This window comes from Ovis aries, chromosome 18 (assembly GCF_016772045.2).
Source record: "Ovis aries strain OAR_USU_Benz2616 breed Rambouillet chromosome 18, ARS-UI_Ramb_v3.0, whole genome shotgun sequence".
Lineage (NCBI taxonomy): Eukaryota > Metazoa > Chordata > Mammalia > Artiodactyla > Bovidae > Ovis > Ovis aries.
The window spans coordinates 25,801,128-25,821,667 of NC_056071.1; the positions used below are offsets into that span (position 1 = coordinate 25,801,128).

General features: G+C 45.5%; 1 protein-coding gene across 9 annotated transcripts in view; it reads left to right on the forward strand.

Annotated features, from left to right (window-relative positions):
• The window catches only part of APBA2 (amyloid beta precursor protein binding family A member 2), a 130,252-nt gene that overhangs the window by 15,424 nt on the left and 94,288 nt on the right, over window positions 1-20,540 (forward strand). For 5 of the 9 annotated variants that reach the window (XM_042235158.2, XM_042235157.2, XM_042235161.2 and 2 more), the window contains exon 2: window positions 14,907-15,010. The exons of the other annotated variants lie outside the window; for them this stretch is intronic. The gene's annotated coding sequence lies outside the window, so the exon portion shown is untranslated. The remainder of the gene's footprint in view (window positions 1-14,906; window positions 15,011-20,540) is intronic. 9 annotated transcript variants of the gene reach the window in all.

Below are 20,540 nucleotides of genomic sequence, written 5' to 3' on the forward strand. Positions count from 1 at the left end.
CCCTCACTTGGACACTGGGCTTGTTTAGAGTGTTTTCTGCCCTGAAGGATGCTGGGATAAATACCCCGTAGCTCTGCTCTTCTGTCAGATCTCCTGATTCTTTATGATATGTTTCCAGAGATGGAATGGCTGGGTTGAAGGTGAAGACTGCAGACTGACCTCTAGAAAGGCTGGGATGCCCACAGACAGTGTGTGTGGGGGGGCCTGCTTTCCTTCCCTCCCCCTTTCCTGTCCTCTCCCCGCCACCCCTGCCCTCGCACTGCTCCTTCCCATCCGTGCTCCCTCCTGTGATGCTGCACCATCGAGCAGCATCCAGCAAATACCGTTCCAGCTTCCTGTCTGGGGCCTCCCAGCTCACAGGCTCCCTGGGGACCCTTGTCCAGGGTTTGCTTGTGGGTTTTGAGAGGAAACCAAGGACCAATGGGGGAGCCTGTGGAGAGCCTCAGAGGCTTCCCCAGGACATACAGGCCGATACTGAGGTGTGACGATGTTCTTCCAGAGAGAAATCCCTTCCCTGGGAGCTCCTCACCCCAGGCAGGGGCTGCTGGGGGTGCTGACCCCATAGGCAGGGACCGGAACCCTGGGCTTGCAAGCCGTTTGTTGTTGTTCAGTCTCTAAGTCCTGTCTGACTCTTTATGACCGCATGGACTGCAGCATGCCAGGCTTCTCTGTCCTTTACTATCTCCTAGTAGTAGTGTTAGTTGCTCAGTCGTGTCTGACTCTTTGCAACCCCACGGACTGTAGCCCACACAGCTCCTCTGTCCATGGGATTCTTCAGGCAAGAATACTGGACTGGATTGCCATTGCCTTCTCCAACCCAGGGATTGCACCCAGGTCTCCTATGTTGCAAGCAGATTCTTTACCATTTGAGCTACAGGGAAGACCTCACTATCTCCTGGAGTTTGCTCAAATGCATTTCCATTGAGCTGATGATGCCATCCAACCATCTCATCCTCTGTCGACCTCTTTTCCTCCTGCCCTCAATCTTTCTCAGCATCAGGGTCTTTTCCAGTGAGTCGACTCTTTGCATCAGGTGGACAAAGGATCGAAGACTCTCAAGAGTCTTCTCCAACACCATGGTTCAAAAGCATTGATTTTTTGGTGTTCAGCCTGCTTTAATGGTCCAACTCTCACATCCGTACATAACTGCTGGAAAAACCATAACTTTGACTATACAGACCTTTGTCGGTAAAGTGATATCTCTACTTTTTAAAGACGCTGTCTAGAATTGTCACAGCTTTCCTTTCAAGGGGCAAGCATCTTTTAATTTCATGGCTGGAGTCACCATCCTCTGTGATTTTGGAGCATAAGAAAATAAAATCTGTAACTGTTTCCACTTTTCTCCCTTCTATTTGCCGTGAAGTGATGGGACTGGATGCTGTAATTAGTTTTATAAATGTTAAGTTTTAAGCCAGCTTTTCACTCTCCTCTTTCACCCTCATCAAGAGACTCTTTAGTTCCTCTTCATTTTCTGCCATTTGAGTGGTATCATCTACATATCTGAGGTTGTTGATGTCTTTCCCAGAAATTTTGATTCCAGCTTGGGATTCATCCAGCCTGGCATTTCTCATGATATAGTCTGCATATTAAGTTAAATAAGCACAGTGACAATATACAGCTTTGATGTACTCCTTTCCCAATTTTGAACTAGCCTGTTGTCCCATGTCCACAAGTCATTATTTATGTTTAAAATATCTTATTTTGGGGACTTCCCTGATGGTACAGTGGTTAAGACTCCACACTTCCAATGCAGGAGGTGTGAGTTTGATCCGTAGACTGGGAACTAAGCTCCCAAGTGCCGCAAGATGTGGCCAAAAATTTGAAAAGGAAAATCTTATTTTTCTGTTGGTTTGGTGAATTGGATTGATGCCATACCCTCTTCCTGAACCACCCGGGACCACCTCAGTGCATGGGTCAGGGTGGTCACCACTGCGAGATGCTTGGCTGATGTTCTGTCCCCACGGACGCTGTTGGCTGCCCTGAGAATCCAAGGAGAAGCTGCTGCCCAATTCTGAGGCCCCATGGGGATCTTTGTCCTCCTTTCTCAGAGGCAGCAGATTCGTGGATTCGCTCTGTTGAGCTGGAAGGAAGAATTTTAAAATTTCCTCTGGTTGAAGAACCCAAAATGAAACAATCTACATCAGTTCCCCCAAATTGGACTTTTAGGCAAGGGCTTGGAAAATGTACTGTTTCCTGTGCATGAAAGCAAAGTCTGTGGGAATCTCCTGGTAATGAATTTTAAAGTGCTTGTCTACTCAGCCTCATTCTCAAATCCTGAGAGTCTTAAAAGACAGAAAGAAGTTGCCTGATGGAGGTCCAGTCTGAATGGGGGAGGCTGATGAGGCCTTCTGCTCTCTGATGTGATTCTCTTCCTCCAGGTCTGTGGCACTGTGTGTAAACAAGCATGAGCATCTCTGTCATTATTTTTTTTAAATAATTATTTTCTCCATTATTTATTTGTTTTCATTTATTTTATATATTTGGCTGTGCCGGGTCTTAGTTGCTGAGTGTGGAATCTTTAGTTATGGCATGTTGAATCTAGCTCCCTGACTAGGGATTGAACCTGGGGCCCCCTGCATTGGGAGCTCAGAGGCTTAGCCACTGGACCACCAGAGAAGTCCCCACTGCTAAGATTCTGACATTCAGGAATGATTTTGAACCTTCTTTGGGTAAATGCTGTTTTCTGAGTTGCAGTTTCTGTGTATTATTTCTGTCTATTATTGTATAATTAAAATATAGAGATACAGCATCTCTGGTTTCTTTAGAGCCTGCTGGAGCTGTGAGTATTTGGATTTTTGCTGCCCCATCTTCCAGGAACCTGCTCCCCACTGCGGTCCCTGACACCCCGTTTCTGGCCTTGTTCAGAATCACTTCCTCCGCTCACAGGAGGGTGTGCAGTGGGAGGAATTGGCAGGGCTTTCTGTGGTGTCTTCAGAGCCGTAGGAGGCAGAACCAGGCCAGCCGTGTCATATTTTCGTGGGGGAGCAACTAGCAAGAAGACCCACTATTTCCCTGGGGTATCAGCAGTTCTGGTTGGAGGGATAGCAAGGGGTAGGAACGGGATAGCTGCTGTGGACAGAAAGTGGCCCCTAGTATGTGGTAATGGATGACAAGTCAAGGCCTTGGGTGGGAGATAAGTATGAGTGAGGTCTGACACCAGGGGGCTGGTGGGCTCTGTTATTTGAGAACAGTGTGTTTCCCTAATTAATGGGATAGGAGTTCTGTTTTGTTGGGATCCTTCCAATTTAGGATGGGTTCTGGAATTTGTATTCTAACTGTTATTACTATTATTTTTGGCAGCACCACTCGGCTTACAGAATCTTAGTTCCCTGACCAGGGATCCATCCCATGACCCCTGCAGTGAAAGTGCAGAGCCCTAACCACTGGACCACCAGGGAAGTCCCTGGAACTTGTATTCTGAGTGATGAAAAGGGGCAGGCTGCTTTTCATGATGGCGGGGTTAGCTTTGTCAGATCCCCCCCGCTCCGACCTGGAGAGGTGGGGTTCTTAAAGTGTGGTAACTCAGTCACGCCAGTCAATCTTAAAGGAAATCAACCCTGAATATTCATTGGAAGGACTCATGCTGAAGCTCCAGTATTTTGGTCACCTGATGCCAAGAGCCGACTCATTGGAAAAGTCCCTGATGCTGGGAAAGACTGAGGGCAGATGGAGAGGAGGTGTCAGAGGATGAGATGGCTGGATGGCATCACTGATGCAGTGGACACGAACTTGGGTGAACTCTGGGAGATGGTGAGGGACAGGGAGGCCTGGTGTGCTGCAGCCCATGAGGTTGCAAAGAGTTGGACACGACTGGGCGACTGAACAACAGCAACTCAGCTAGTGCAATACTGTTAAGGACTTACTTATATCGTTGTGTGTTACTTGGAAGTTTGAAATCTAAGGTGACTTTAGGATTCTCTGTGTGGGTTGGGGGCAGGTCTTTGTGTGTGTGGGTGTAAAACCTTCTTGTGTGCACTTCATTTCCTGGGAATCAGTGAGGAGCAGCTCTTTGATTTTCAATTTTAAGCCATTATCTTCCAACCATCAGCCTTATCTGGAGCAGAATGGGCTGCAATTACAGTACTCCTAATGGGATGGGTTTTATTTCCAATGATTGGACTGTGACAGCATTTCACTACATTCATATGGCTGCTCACAATTGCCCACTTTTCTTTCTTAATGGAAAATGTGTCGCTGAAGCCTGCTTCATGGTCCTGGCCCCATGGTGTATCCTGGCTCAGGTCTGAAGCCACCTGCGTGCTCCGAGGGAAAGGCCTACCGTGGCCCAGGCAAGGAGGGTGAAGGAGGGGCCTGGGTTGGACTTGGGACCTGTGCAGCTTCTATTTTGCTGCATTTTGTCCGGAAACATTTTGTGTGCAGGGCCGAGTTGTTTTGATTTGGCCAGGCAGAACGGTATTTCACGGGCTGCTGTGATGGCCAGAGATGCTGGTGGGGATGCGGAGGCAGGCGGCAGCCAGGTGGGATGGAGGCACAGGTCCCAGAGAAGCTGGCAGGGCCTGGCCATTCCCTGTAACCAAACTGTTTGCTTACATTGACATTGGAGCATAGGGATCCCACGGTCAACTGTTGATCCCATGATCAATGGTCACTGTCTCTCCTCATAGCTGGCTAGTGAAATGTTCCAGGGTTAAAGCGTATATGAGCTGCTTAACTCAGGAGAGCCTGGTGGCCCTTTCAGCCATAAAATCTGCCTTTCCTGAGGAGCAGATACTGGAGACGGTGGGTTTTCTCTTTGAACCAATCCTGATGGAGCCTCAGAAGTGTCAGAAAGATAATCTTGTCTTGACTCATACAGACAGGAACCCTTTCATTTCCAAGTCTGTTAAAAAGTCTTAATGTTGTTTAAAAAATCCACTTTACTACTGGTAAAAATATCCTCCTGTGCATTCATAAATTATGCCTCTGGGGACTTCCCCAGTGGTCCAGTGGCTAAGATTCTGCACTGCTAATGCTGGGCCCAGGTTTGATCCCTGGTCAGGGAACTAGATCACTCATGCTGTAACTCAAGATCCTTCATGCCACAGCTAAGAGCCAGAGCAATCAAATAAATAAGTAAATACAAATAAATATGTAAAATAAATATATTACACCTCTGGCCTCTCTCAGGTGCCCCGTGAGTGCAGGACTGTGTTCCTGAATGAGGCTGGAGCTGCTGGATTTTCTGGAACCCCCTGCATGGTGCTTCCTGGGGGATTCTTATAGTTCTTCCTGATTTTGACAAGAAATTTGGCTCCTCACCATTCAGAGCTCTGCTTCCCACCTCATCCTCCTGGAATGACTCTGGCTCCTTGTTCATTGACAGTGATGCTTCTTGACTCAGCTTCTCTGTATACCGGTGCTGAATTGAGTCTTGGAGACAGTTTTGGGTGAAGTAGAAAAGGAGAGCTTTATTGCTTTGCCAGGGGACACAGCAGGCTCATGGTGTCAAAACCATGTGTCCCAACTTGGAGAGGAGAGTGAGAAGTTTTATAGTAAGAGGGTGTGATCGGCTCCTGAACATTCTTCTGATGGGCTGGTGGTAAGGTAAGCAGGAATCAGCATCATCGGCCTTCAGGTCCCAACTGTTCTGGAGTCTACATGCTTTTGTGGGCAGTGTACCATCAGTAACTATTAACTTCTCCCACCTGGAGGGATTTCAGTATCTGCAGAACAGCTCAAAGATATTGTTGTGTGTATCTGTTGATGGGGAACCTGGACCTTGCTCCAAGGCTGCACTACTGTTTCTCTTGACTGTTTGTTTCTTCCTGGTCTTGCATCCCCTTCCTTCCTTGACTAACTGCTGCTTGAATATGCCTCTTGGAAATCAGTGAAGGTCATGGAGGCTGAATGAAGGCTGTTTCCTATAATCAAGGAAATGGGGGACACAGAAAGGCTTTGTGCCCAGAGGCCCCACAGGGCCCTGCTCAGTATCAATTCCACCAAAGTTATTGTTTAGACAGAGGCCTCTTTTTGGGTTACCCCAAGCCTGGGGCTTCTCCATGGGCAGAAGAAGCATCCTGTGAGAATCAGCTGATGAGATGGCTGATGGGCCCCTTTCTGTCTTCTGACATGAAAGGTATCTATTGTTTTAGTTTTTTTATATTGTGATAAAATATACATAACATAGAAGTTCCACTTCATTTTTATGTGTACAGTTTAGTGACATAAGTACATTCACTTTGTTTTATAGCCATCACCACCATCTACCTTACAAAACTGCTCCCATCTTTCCAAACTAAAACCCCGTCCCCATAAACACCAGCTCCCTATTTCCCCCACCCCCAGCCCCTGGAATCCAAGGTTCTACATCCTGTCTCTGCGAGTTTGACTGCTCTAGAGACCTTTTATAAGCAGAATCCTACAGGGTTTGTCTTTTTTTTATTTTAATTCAAGTATAGTTGATTTACAATATTGTGTTAGTTTCAGGTGTACAGCACAGTGATTCACCGTTATACATGTATATAATCCATCATTTTCAGATTTTTCCCCCTTATAGGTTATTACAGAATGTTGAGTCATTGCGGCCTTGGGGACCTTTGTTTCTTCCAGTGGGCTCCTTTGTTGCCGCGCACAGACTCTAGCTGTGGTGTGCAGGCTCAGTAGTTATGGCACACGGGCTTCTCATCGTGGTGGCTTCTCTTGTTGTGGTGCACGGGCTTAGTTGCCCTGCAGCACATGGGATCTTAGTTCCCTGAGCAGGAATTGGACTCACATACCACGCATTGCAAGGTGGATTCTTAACCACTGGACCACCAGTTAAGTCCTCACCCAAAGAATTAAAGTCAGAAATAAGGAAAAAGATTGGGCAGTGGTGTGAGGAAGTTGGGGTCAGGGAATGTGGCCCCTGCAGTAGTGTATTACTCAGTCTGAATGAAAGACTTGTCTCATTTCTTCAGGGCTTGGCAACAGCCAGTGACTGACCGATCTATGTAGTTACTTGATAGGTGGGGTTGGAGGTGTCTGTCCTCACATGAGCAGGGCAGGGGTGGTAGCTGCAGAGGAAGGTGTCCAACAACACCTGGCAGGAAATGAGAAGAGCTCAGGGGCTGACGGGTTAACAGTGTCTGGCACAGTAATTCCTGCTGAAACCTTAATGGTAGGCAGTAAATTAAAGTACCGCCTTGGCCTATGTGAGTTGCATCTTAACAGCAGCCGTCAGTGTCTTTTGTGTCAAAAGGAAGGGGGTTGGGGGGTAGTGTTTTTTGTCCAAAGAGCTGCTTGTGAAGGAACTTTCCATCCGGGACACCTGGACTGCACTCCAGTCTTTGACAGCACACCACTCACGTTGGTTGGGAAAGAGAGTTACCAGTCTTTTTTCCCCTTCAGGTCTGGCTTTGAGAAATACATATATTATTTTATTTTTTAGTTGCAGTGTAGTTGGCTGACAGTGTGTTAGTTTCAGGTGTATAGTACAGCGACTCAGCTATGTGCTTGTGTGCTCAGTCACTTCAGTTGTGTCTGACTCTCTGTGACCCCCATGGACTGTAGCCCGCCAGGCTCCTCTGTCCATGGAGTTCTCCAGGCAAGAATACTGGAGATTCTTCTTCCAGTATTCCCTTCTCCAGGAGATCTTCCTAACCCAGGGACTGAACCCAGATCTCCTGCATTGCAGGCGAATTCTTTACCGCTGAACCACCAGGGAAGCTCTTGATGTCTTGATGGCTCATTTCTCTTTAGTGCTGAATAATATTCCACTGCCTTGGGTGGACCTCAGTTTCTTTATCCACTCACCTACCGAAGTATCTTGTTTACTTTCACATTTGGCAGTTATGAATAAAACTGCTGTAAACCACCATGAGCAGGTTTCTGTGTGAACATAAATCTTCAACTTTTGGGAAGCAGAATATCAAAGAGTAAGACTGGCTAGATCTGTGGTAAGAGTAGTGAGTTTATCCTTTTAAGAAACTGCCAAATTCTCTTCCCAAGTGGCTGTACCATTTGTGCATCCCCACCAGCAGTGAATGAGAGTTCCTGTCGCTCTGCACCCTCAACAGCACTTGGTGTTGTCAGTGTCTGCATTTGGCCATTCTGTCAGATATGTAGTAGTATCTCGTTGCTGGCTTTTTGTTGTTGATGGCAGTGGTAAAAGATATTTATTCATTCAACAACAGCTTTTGTCTCCTTTTAAAATCGTTTTATTTATTCATTTATTTTTGGCCATGCTGGGTCTTTGTTGCTGTGTGGGCTTTCTCTAGTTGTGGCGAGCGGGGGCTCCTCTTTAGTTGTGATGCTTCTCCCTGTGGTGGCTTCTCTTGTGGGGCTTAGGCTCTAGAGCACACGCAGTTCAGTAGCTGTGGCATGTGGGCTCAATAGTTGCGATCCTCTGGTTCTAGCGTGCAAGCTCAGTAGTTGTGGTGCACAGGCTTAGTTGCTGTGTGACACGTGGGATCTTCCCAGACAAGGGGTCAAACCCGTGTCTCCTGCATTGGCACACACATTCTTTTTTTGCTTTAAAAAAAAAATGTTTATTTATTTGACTGTGTCGGGGTCTTAGCTGCGGCACACAGGATCTCTGTTGTGTCACTCGTGCGTCTCTCCAGTTCTGGTGTGCAGGATCTATAGTTGGGGCGTGCAGGCTTAGTTGCCTTGTGGCATGTGGGTTCTCTGACCAGGGATTGAACCCATGTCCCCTGCATTGGAAGGTGGATTCTTAACCAGCGGACCACCAGGGAAGTCCCTCCATTATGGTGTATCAGGATACTGAATATAGTTCCCTGTGCTACACAGTAGGACCTTGTTGTTTATCCATCCTATAGATAAAAGTTTGCATCTGCTAATCCCAAGCTCTCAATTCATTCCTTCTCCACTGCTTCCCCTTGGCACCCACAAGTCTGTTCTCTGTGTCTTCTCACTGCTGTTTTAATTTGCATTGCCCAAATTAAAAGCATCTTTACATATGGTTATCGGCTGTTTCCTTCTTTGGTGAGGTGTCTTCACATTTTTGATTCATTTTATACTTGAGTTGTTTATTTTGTTATTGTTGACTTTTAAGTGTTCTTTGTATATTTGGCATAATAAATCCCTTATCAGAGGTGTCTTTTGCAAATATTTTCTCTCAGTCCGTGCCTTGTTTTTCATTCTCTTAACAGTGTCTTTCATAGAGCATAAACTTTACCTTTTAATGAAGTCAAGCTTATTAATTCCTTCTTTCATAGATCATGCCTTTGGTATTATATCTGAAACAGTCATTGCTAAACACAGGTTCATCTAGAGTTTTCTACTGCATTGTCTTTCAGGAGTTTTTATAGCTTTGGTTTTTGACTTTTAGATTTGGATCCATTGATTTTTGTGAAGGATCTGAAGTCTGTGTCTGGGTTCATTTTTCTGCACGTGGCTGTCTGTTGAAAAAACTACATCTTTTCTCCATCATATTGCCTTTGTTCCTATGTCAAAGATAAGTAGATTATTATTAAGTGGGGGCAATTTCTGGGCTCCCTGCTGTAGTCTATTGATCTATCTGTCTATTCTTTCACCAGCACCACACTGTTTTGATTATTGTAGCTTCACAGTAACTCTGGAAACCAGGCAGCATGAGTCTTCCAACTTTATTTTTCTGTCTTGTGTTTTCCCACCATTATCCTCTCATAGACCTTGTCCCAGCACATCACAATGATTTGTTTTCTTTTTTTAAAAAAATTATTTATTTGGCTGTGCCAGGTCTTAGCTGCAGCATGCAGGATCTTTTTAGCGTAGCGTGTGAACTCTTAGTTGTAGTAAGTGGGATCTAGTTCCCTGACCAGGTATCGAACCTGGGTCCCCTGCATTGCAAGTGTGAAGTCTTAACCACTGGACCACCACAGAAGTCACTGATTTATTTACATAAATGTCAAAACCATGGCTGGTTTCCGAAACATTATCTTTGGAGATTCTGCATATAGCAATGAAACAATGTTTTTCTTTTCATTTTTATAGAACTGCATGTATTTGAAATTTTAGTTTCATATTCCTTCTATCTATTATACACTAATAATAGTGTATATGCTTGAAATAGTTTGCATTCTATTGAATGGGTTTGATAGGAAATGATTTCAAATTCAGATATTTAGAGTTTCAAGGATCATACATGTTGATTTTTAGGGACTGTCTCAAGTTTCATATATGAATAACTTGTATTTTCTGGTTTTTCAGTGAGAAACATTGATTTTTTTAAATAGGACTGTAAAAAGATGTGATTTTAATTTTGACTTCAAGGACTTCCCTGGAGGTCCAGTGGTTAAGACTTTGCCTTCCAATGCAGGGGATATGAGTTTGATCCTTGGTTGGGGAGCTAAGATCCCACATGCCATGTGGTGCGGCCAAAAAAAAAAAAAATTATGACTTCATATAAAGACCTTTAGATGCAGAAGACCCTCTGTGCCTGGGTTCTGAATCCTGAGCTGGGAGTTCAGTGCACTGAGGCCTGACTGAGCCAGGGAGGAGCCTGTGAGCTGCATAGTTTGGGTTCTGTTGGCTGCATTCCTGCTCTGTTCAGGGAGACCAGACACCAGAGAAGGACAGTACCAATTAGGTCCTGTTGGGAAGAAAGAACACAGCCACCAGTGCTGGACTGCTTTGTCTCCCCTGAACAAAGAAGATAGCGCGTTGCTGACATCTGCAGCTCACGTGGGGCCATGTGGCAGTGGCTTGCCCATCAGCCTGCTTGACAGAGATAAGATGCCCAGACCCAGGGCTGTTCTGCAGGATCAGGGAAGGAGTTTAATTCATTAACAGTCTGGGGGCTAGTGATATTCCCTTGTTCCGTATGGAGCCGGGTATGGATTCTTTCTCTTTCTTCAGTTTAATAGAGCTTTAAACATCAGAATACATCCTGCTTAAGCCATTCAGAAATGTTTCCCACTTAAAAAAACAAAAGATGGCTGCCATGATGGTCCCCTTGCCCACCCCACACCGTCACAGCTTGGTGGGCAGTCTGCTTGCAGCTCTGAGCCCATCTGGACATGAGTCTGCTTCTCATTGGAGCTGACTCATTGTGAAAAAACTCTGATACTGGGAAGATTGAAGGCAAGAGGAGAAGGGGATGGCAGAGGGTGAGATGGTTGGGTGGCATCATCAATTCAATGGACATGAATTTGAACAAATTCTAGGAGATAGTGGAGGGCAGGGAAGCCTGGCATGCTGCAATCCATGGGGTCGCAACTGAGCGACTGAACAACAACAACTGCTTCTCTTGTGAAAGGGAGCTGTCAGCGGTGCGCATGGGAGACTCCTGGCAGTTCCCGTGCTGGAAAGATAGAATCAGAGCTCCCTTGTTGTTGCCATTCCAAGGAAGATAATGAGCATGCATGTTTTCTGCAAGCTGCTGAAGACAGGCCTTGCTAGAGTATTTTGGAGTTGTGGGATGCTGGGATCATACTGTTTTAAAAGAGATTTCAAGAGTGTCGTCTTTGGGAATCCTCTGCAGCTATGCAGTGATTTTCCCCTCAGTCCTACTTATATCGCTCTATCCATTAAAATTTTTCATTGCTTATCTCTTTCCTCTCCTCATGCATTTGCCTGAGCTATCTCTAATTCTGTTAAATGGACTCGACATTAAATTATTTAATATATTTTTTATTGCCATTTGGAAGACCCGGAAGTATTTCCAGTGTTCATATTCAGATCACGGAGACACCACTTTGCATCCTTTTGTCACATGTAAGAGCCAGGCTATTTCCCGGAAGGGCCAGAGAAGAGGCTTGCTATTTCTGAGAATATCCCCAGATTAGGAAGCATGGGTTATGCACGGATCTGTCCTTTGCTCTTTGAAGTCTGAAGGGAGAAGCTGTGGCCTCAGGGACACAAGGATTTGGCAACAGGGAGGGGGTGGGCCAGGCTCCCGGCTTCATTCACAACTCACATCGGACCCTAGACTGCCCAGCATCAGAGGTGAAGCTGCATAAGAATCCCGAGTTCCAGCTGACGGCTAGTGACCCAGGCGAGTGTGGGTGAGGAGGCTGGGTAGCTGGGTGGGTGGGGTACTCCTGTCTGGCACCCTCTGGAAGCTGTTTCTCTTTACTCTTCCGATTTCTGGGGACTGGGGGGCAGCTTCACTTCATCTGGGCACCCTCATATGATTACAGGGCAGTGCTCCCAGTTTGCAGGGATGTCAGAGGATGGGCCTTTGGTCCCAGTGTCTCTGGATCTTTATCCATTGTTCTCTGGGCTTTTTGCTCAGAGGTACCTTAAGTATCTTGTGTGTGCATTTACTTTTAAAATGTATGTTAGGTGTTTTGTAAGATTTCAAAGGCATGTAACATCCATCCACGTATCCATTAACCCATCATTCAGCAAGTGCTTCTGAAACACCTATCACACGCCATGCTCCACAGTGACCGAGCCACCATCTGCCATGTATCACGGAGCTAGTGTTCTGGTACCCAGCACATCAGCACTGTTGGGGGCAGGACTGCTGAGTTTTGTCCCGTATAAATTGGACGCTTCACATTGCAGTTTGCTGTGTTATGGGCCAGGACTGAAGGCAGGACCTTCCAGACATAGAGGTGGGCTCCACTCACCTGCTCAGAGGCCAAGCTTAAATCCCATGGGTCCACCCCTCCTGGGACAGCATCCCTGCCCTTTGTGGGGAACGCTGAAGGGTGGGCAGGGCAGCAGGATGATGGGCCTGGTGCATGAGGGCTGCAGGTGCTTGGATCTAGAGGAGTAGAGGATGTTGCCTATCTCTGGTCCCTGCTTGGCTGCCCTTTGTTTCTGTTCCCGGACTCTGTGCTGTGTGTGTTCTTATCCCTGCTGCCCAGGGGTGACCTTCCTTCCCGAGGAATCTTGAGTGCCTGTGTGCTCCTCCCCCATCCCCCTGGGAAGCCCTGCTTTCTTCCCTCCTTCCTGGCCGCCCTTCCCCAAGGTCGGTTTTCTTGGTGCCAGCACCTCCCAGCTAGAATATGAAACTCTCAAACGCATAGACTGTGGGTTTCATCTGAATGCTGCTGGATGAGAAATGCGTCTTGGTAAAAGACCCAACGAGGAAGCATGTGTATAATAGAGTAAAAGCGATGCCCACGTGGCCTTGTCTCTTGTGTGCATGCCAGTGCCCGTAGAGGACGTGCTGGCGAGCATTGGTGGAAGCCCTTTTGGGCTGTTCTGTTTGCCTTTGTGTCTATACCCGGACTTGCAGATGTGTATACATTGTCTAGCTGGCTTGCTGCGTCTGTAACTGGGATCCACACACGCAGACACATGCATACACACACAGAAACACACACACAGCACATACTTTTTAGTTAACTTGTCATTTTCACTCATTTCTAGGCTTTTAAGATTTCTCTGGGTAGGTGCATATTGGCTACCTCTTTTAAAAAAAAAAATCTCAGAGTACTCCAGCTTATGGGCCCTGCTCTAATTTATTTAACCATTCTCCTATTTATGGGCATTTAGGTTGCTTCCAGTTTTTAAAAAGATTGCTGCAGGGAAAATCCCTATACTCACATATTTCATATATATGTGAGTCCTCCTGGAAATGCAGTTGTTGGGTAAAAGGATATGCATATTTAAATTTTGATAGAGAAGGCAGAATTGCTTTTTTGAAAGACTTTACTAGGACTCCTTCTAAAGTAATAATTTTTTTTAAAGTCAAAACCAATGAAGAAATAATTCACCACCAATAACTAAATAAAGAGAGAGTGGTTCTCCCTCAGGCCATGAACTGGGAAAACCACAGTCTGGGAGCAGTCAAAAGTGAAAGAGTTGGTCCTTCAGTCATGTCCGACTCTTTGCAACCTTCTGAGCTGTACCCCACCTGAGTCTTCTGTCCTTGGGATTCTCCAGGCAAGAATACTGGAGTGGGTTGCCATTCCCTTCTCCAGGGGATCTTCTTGACTGAGGGATCGAACCTGGGTCTCCTTCATTGTAGGCATACTCTGCCGTCTGAGTCACTAGGGAAGCCTGGGAGAGGCAAAACCAGGCAAAGGTTGACGTGGTTTCTAAGCTTTCCTGTGCTGTCTCCCCGCCTCCCCCAAAGCAGTCTTGGGGAAAGATGAGATGAACAACCAAAAGCCTGAGAATTTGCTAAAGCTCCCCATTTTGGAGAGAGAGAAAGAGCCCTTGTGGGTATGGAAGGATGCTCCTGGAGCCCAGTGGCTGTCATCAAAGTCAGGAGAAACATGCCCTGGGATTGCTGTCCATTGTCTATTTGCACTGCAGTCTGGGAAAATCTCTTAGCTCCATCTTCTAGTTTACCCATTGGCTTCTCAGTTATATCCATATTTCCATTCAGCCTTCTGAATATCAACCAGCATATTTTTAAAAATTAGGAGGCATAATTATTTCAGCAATTTTAGCTTTACGGAAAAATTGAGCAGAAAGTTTCCAGATGGCCTGTAATCCCTACCCCCCTCATCTCCCCTGTTATTAACATCTTAACGTTAGTATGGTGCGTTAGTTACCACTGATGAGCTGATATTGATGCACTATTATTATTATTAACTGAATTAGAGTTAGGTTCACTTTCTGCATTGTATATTCTATGGGTCTTGACCAAAGCATAATGACATAGACTACCAACCTTTTATTTTACTGGTTCATTGGTTGTGTCCAAGTCTGGTTAGCTTCTTCCTGTTTTAAGGAGTACCCTTTGGAAGGCTTCCTTGGTGGCTCAGTGGTAAAGAATCCACTTGCAATGCAGGTGACATAGGTTTGATTCTTGGGTTGGAAAGATTCCCTGGAGAAGGAAATGGCAATCCACTCCAGTATTCTTACCTGGGAAATCCCATGGACAGAGAAGCCCGGCGGGCTACAGCCCCTGGGGTCGAAAAGAGTTGGACACAACTGAGCAACTAAACAACAATGACAATAGGGAGCTTTATTGAGTGTGTGATCATGATCGGCACCTACGTTGGAGAACTTCCTTCTGTTTACACCCGAGCAGTCTGTGTGTGTGCTCAGCTGTTTGATGCCCATGTGCTCTTCCATTTCAGTCTCCAGAGGATCCATCATCTCTGCATCTCGTGGGGGGAGCCCACAGAGAGGCCAGGACTGACCTGCGGATGGCCCAGGGTCCGGGGGTGCCTGTAGCTTCTCGGTGAGTAGGACCAGTAGGGTCACCACGCTGCCTGCCAGGTCCCACGTGCCAGTGCCTCTGAGTGTCTGTGCTCAAGTGCCTGTTGAGGGCAGGGGGGACAGCCAGGTGCCTCCTCCCTGCCATCTTTCTGCAGCAAAAGCTCTAGGACAGCGGCACTTGATTCTCACTGTTTTCTGTTTTGACATATTGATGAGAAAGACGAGTTCTGGGCGTTCCCAGAGAACAAGCCACACAGAGCAGACATGCATGTCCTGTCACCTTTTCTCTCTCCTTTCAGACCCACCCAGTCCTCTTCTGCCGGTGGGGGTGTCTGAGTGGCACTGTTGCCTCCTTACTGTTTGGGTGGTGATGGGCCAGGTTGTGATATTAGGGGAATGCTGGCCTCAGAGAATGAGTTAGGACACGTTCTTCCTCTTCTGATTTCTGAAATAGATTGTAGAGAATTGTATCATCCCTTCCTTAAACATTTGGTACAGTTCAGCAGAGAAACCATCTGGGCCTGCCGATTTTTTTTAAGAAGGTTATTAATTATTTATTAAATTTAAAAAATGCATATGGCTGTTCTGTTTGTCTGTTTCTCTTCTTGTGAGTTTTGCCAGTACATGTCTTTTAAGGGATCAGTCTATTTTATCCAGATTATCAAATTTTGGGGCACAGAGTTCTTTGTAGTACTCTTTTATGTAATCAAATCATCCATTTAATGTTATATTGTTATCCTTTTCTATGAGATCGGTGTTGATGACTCTTCTTCCTTTTTTGGTACTGGTAGTTTGTATCTTGTATTCCTTAGTTAGCCTGGTCAATACAGTGGCACAGTGGTAAAAACCCCACCTGCCAATGCAGGAGATGTCAGAGATATGGATTCGATCCTTGGGTCAGGGAGATCTCCTGGAGTAGAAAATGACAACCCACTCCAGTATTCTTGCCTAGAAAATTACATGGACAGAGGAGACTGGCAGACTACAGTCTGCAAAGAGGGGCTGCAAAGAATCAGACACGACTGAAAGACTGAGCAACTGGTCAATAAAATAGATTTTCTTCCTTTTCTTCTTGTTTTCAACTTAATTGATTTATGCTCTAATTTTTATGATATTTCCTTTGCTTGTTTTAGGCATCATTTTCCCTTCATTTTGTTTCCTGAGGTAGAAGCCTAGGTTATTGATTTTCTACTTTCTTCTTTTCTGATGTGTACATTTAATGCTATATATTTCTGATAAGCACTGCTTTTGTTACACTATGGAAATTTTGACAAGTGGTATTTTTATTTTCATTTAGTTAAAAAAAACTAAAAAAAAAATTATTCTGGTATTTCCTCATTGACCCATGTGTTGTTTAGAATGATGTTGCTTAATTTCCAGATATTTGGGGATTTCACCCATCTTCCTTTATCGATTTTTAGTTTAATTCCTTTCTGATGGGCAGTGCTGTCCAGGGGAACCATCCTTGTTGATTTTCTGCCTACTTGTTCTATTAGTTACTGATGGAGGATGTGGATGTCTCCAATTATAATAATGGATTTGCCCATCTCTCTCCCCAGTTCTATCAGTTTTGCCTCATATATTTTGATGCTCTGTTAGGTGCATAGCCATTTATGATTTTGATCTCTTGTTGGAGAACTGAATTGAATTATGCATCTCATTGTAATGCCTCCTTTTTATCCCTGATGTTTTCCCTTGTTCTGAAGTCTGCTTTGTCTGAAACGAGTATTGATACTCTTAGTTTTCTTTCAACTGTAATTAGCATGGTATATCTTTTTCCATCTCTTTACTTTCAACCAATCAGAGTCTTTATATTTAACGTGGGTTTCTTATAGACAGCATCCAGCTGGGTCTTGTGTTTTTATTCACTCTGACAAACTCTTGTTTTCTATTTATTCTAACTATTTATTTATGCTGCGATGGGTCTTTGTTGCTGCGTTCGAGCTTTCTCTAGTTGCAGTGTGCAGGCTTCTCGTTGCAGTGGCTTATCTTGTTGCAGAGCACGGGCTAGAGGGTGCTTGGGCTTCAGTAGTTGCAGTATGCAGGCTCAGTGGTTGTGGCGGATGGGCTTAGTTGCTCCATGGGATGTGGAATTTTAGTTTCCAGACCAGGAACTTAGTTCCCATGTCCCCTGCATTGGCATGCAGATTCTTAACCACTGGACCACTAGAGAAGTTCCTAAAACGGGTATTGATGTATTGATTTTCTCTTTGTCTGTGGTTTGCTACAGTTTGAGTATGATATGCCTAGGCGTAGTTTTTGTTGTTGTTTTTAAACTTTTTCGTATTAAAGTATAGTTGATTTACAATGTTGTGTTAATTTCTACTGTACAGCAAAGTGAAATCAGTTATATGTGTATCCTTTTTTATATTCTTTTCCATATGGTTTATCACAGATTATTGAATATAGATCTCTGTGCTACACAGTATGACCTTATTGTTTACCTATCCTATATATAATAGTTTGCATCTGTTAATCACTTGTTGTTTTTCTTTTAAAAGTATTTATTCTGCTTGGTGTTCTTTGAGATTCTCGAATCTGTGGTTTGGTATCTGTTGTTAATTTTAGAGAAATTGTCAGCCATTATTACCTCAAATATGTTTTCTTCCTCATTATCTCATTTATTTCCTTTGGGTCTTCCAGTTACATATATGTTATATTTTTAATATTGTCCCGTGGTCCTTGGATGCTCTATTCTATCTCTGCTTTTACCCCTGGACTGACCTTTTTGGCAAAATTTCAATTTGGGAAGTTTCTATTGGCCTGTCTTCCAGCTCTCTGATTTTCCCCTCAGCTGTATTAAGTCTGCTGATGAGCCCATCAAAGACATTCTTCCTTTCTATTACCAGTTTTCAAAAAATTTCTAGCATCTCCTTTGGATTCTTTCTTAGACTCTCCATAGCTCTGCTCACATTACCATCTGTTCTTGCATGCTGTCTTCTTCCATCAGAGCCTGTAACATATGAATCATAGTTACTTTAAATTTCTAGTCTATTCATTCCAAAATCTGTATCATATCTGAGTCTGGTTAGGATGCTTGCTTTATCTCTTTAGAGTATGGGTTTAAAAAAATTTTTTTGCCTTTGACATGCTTTCTAATTTGTTGTTGAAAGTCAGATATGTTATAATGGAAAGTAGGAACTGAGGTAAAAGTACTTTCTTGTGTGAGTTTGTGTAAATCTCATTAGGAACTGGGGCTTCCCCGATGGCTCAGTGAGTAAAGAATCTGCCTGCAGTGCAGTAGATCCAAGAGACGCAGGTTCAGTCCCTGGGTCGGGAAGATCCCATGGAGTAGGAAATGGTAACCCATTCCAGTATTCTTGATGGGAAATCCCATGGATAGAGGAGCTTGGTGGACTACAGTCCAAAGGATCGCAAAGAGTCAGACACGACTTAGTGACTGAGTATGCAGTAGGAGCTGGGCTGTGTGTCATATCTCCTGAAGTTGTAGGTGACAGAGGCCTAGGCTTGGCCTCCCCTCTGGACACTGAGCTTCTCTCAGCCCTGAGTCTCAGAGAGAGTCTGGTCTTGGAGTTCTTTCAGCTGGAACCCACTGTTATCAGTGGGAGCCTGTTGGTGTGGTGAGAAGGTGTGGGGGAGGGGGAATGTCACCCCAACACTGGGTTCACCTCTCGGTGGGTTTAAGCCGATAGACACCCAAGCCAAAGATCGAGAGAAGGAAGAATTTATTATTACCTGCAGCAAGTGAGGAGAACACCGGAGATCTTTCCCAAAGCAGCATCTCCATAAAACGGGAAGTTTTGAGCTAAGGGTATATGCATATCCATGAAGGGGCTTGAGCAGAGGGGAATTCAGCATAGAATTGGGGCAAAAAATCAACAGAGTCCAAGCTTTAGTAAACTGAAGTCACGAGGGTCCATATCCTCATTTCATCCCCCATCTGGGTGGGGGGCAACTTAATTGCTGCAGAACTCAAAGGTGTAATAGTATGTGTATTCCCTGAGGAACCAGGACCCTGCCCCAAGGCTGTGCTACTGGTTCTTTTTTTTTTTTAATATCTGCTTTCTTCTTCTTTTAAAAAATATATTTATTTGGCTGTGTTGGTCTTAGTTGCAGCACGGGGATCTTCAGTCTTTGCTGTGTCATGCGGGATCTTTTAGTCAGGGCATGAGAACTCTTATTGTGGCCTGTGGGATCTTAGTTCCCTGACCAGGGATTGAACCTGGGCCCTCTCTTTTGGGAGCACAGAGTCTTAGCCATTGGGCCACCAGAGAAGTCCCTGCACTATTGTTTCTTGACTGCTTCTCCCTTGTCTCCTCTTCCCCTCCCATCCCTAATTAGCAACTGCTTGAACCTGTCCATTGGAACCCAGGGAAGGTCATGGGGCCTGAATGAAGCTTATTTCCTATAATCAAGAAATGGGGGACAGAGCAAGGCTTCCGTGCCCAGAAGCCCCACAGGATCCAGTTTGGTTTCAGCAGGTTCTGAATGAATAAACCAAAGGTGATCAAGAGGCCAAGCCACCTGGCCACAGTGATGGCTAGTTTGTAGGATTTCTCTCATGTGTTGTGGTCTTGGTGAATTTGAAGCACAGATGAGGGAACCCATGTCCGGGAGGCTCTGAAAGTCCTCAGTGGATGGAGAAAATGGCCCAGCACTGCCATGAGGAACACAAGGTGATAATGGTGCTTGTCAGGGTCTTGGGGTTGCAGCCTTACTGGGCAGCAGGGCAGGCCCAGCCGCACAGTGACAGCTTTCCTGCAGTCACTTCTAAGTCGCCAGCCGTTTTGCCCTCTTACTGTGGATGAACCTTCTTTCTCACCCCTTTCCTTAAGTCCCTAGTACTGTGTTTTGGGGATCACAATAGTGGGCCTTCCACGCAGCAAGAAAAACAGAGTCACCCTGTCCTCCATGTCTTGTCAACAAGGCCCCCCACCCCCAGTATCAAGTCTCATGAACAGATTTTTAAACCATTGCCATCTGTTCTGCTCTTAATTGCAAGTGTAAAAAAATATTATTTTCCTAATTGCATCAGGGGAAGGGAAAAAATATGTATTCCAAAAGACCAGAGTTCTTGTTCAAGGCAGCCTGGCTCCACCGCCCACTCGCTAAAGATGATGTTGCTTCTTTGCTCAAATGGAAGCATTTATCTCGGTTGATTACTTACAGGTAATATTGGCCCACTTGTATTCTGTAGAACAAGGAATTAGGAGGAGGGGGAAGTGCTACGGTGGTCCCAAAGACCCTGTCCCCCACCTCTCTGAGGGCCCAGCCTCCAGCCCCACCAGCGCAGGTGGAAAAGGGTTCTCAGGGTATGTCTTCAGGACAATGCGGTGCTTTCAGGTGCCCACATCCTTTGTGAGAGAGGGGAGAGGCCCTCTGTGCTCTTTCCAGACATTCCTGGGGTGGGGGCGCGTGTAGGACCACTCTCAGATCATAAACCCCTCTGCGATGGGTTGTCCTCTCACCACCCGCCCGATCCTGGGCACAGAGCCTGGGCTCACATGGGGCCCACCCAGAGCCCCAGGGTTTGGAAGGGCTCCTAGTGAATATGACACCCGCACCTGCCAGCACCACCTCTGCACCCTGTG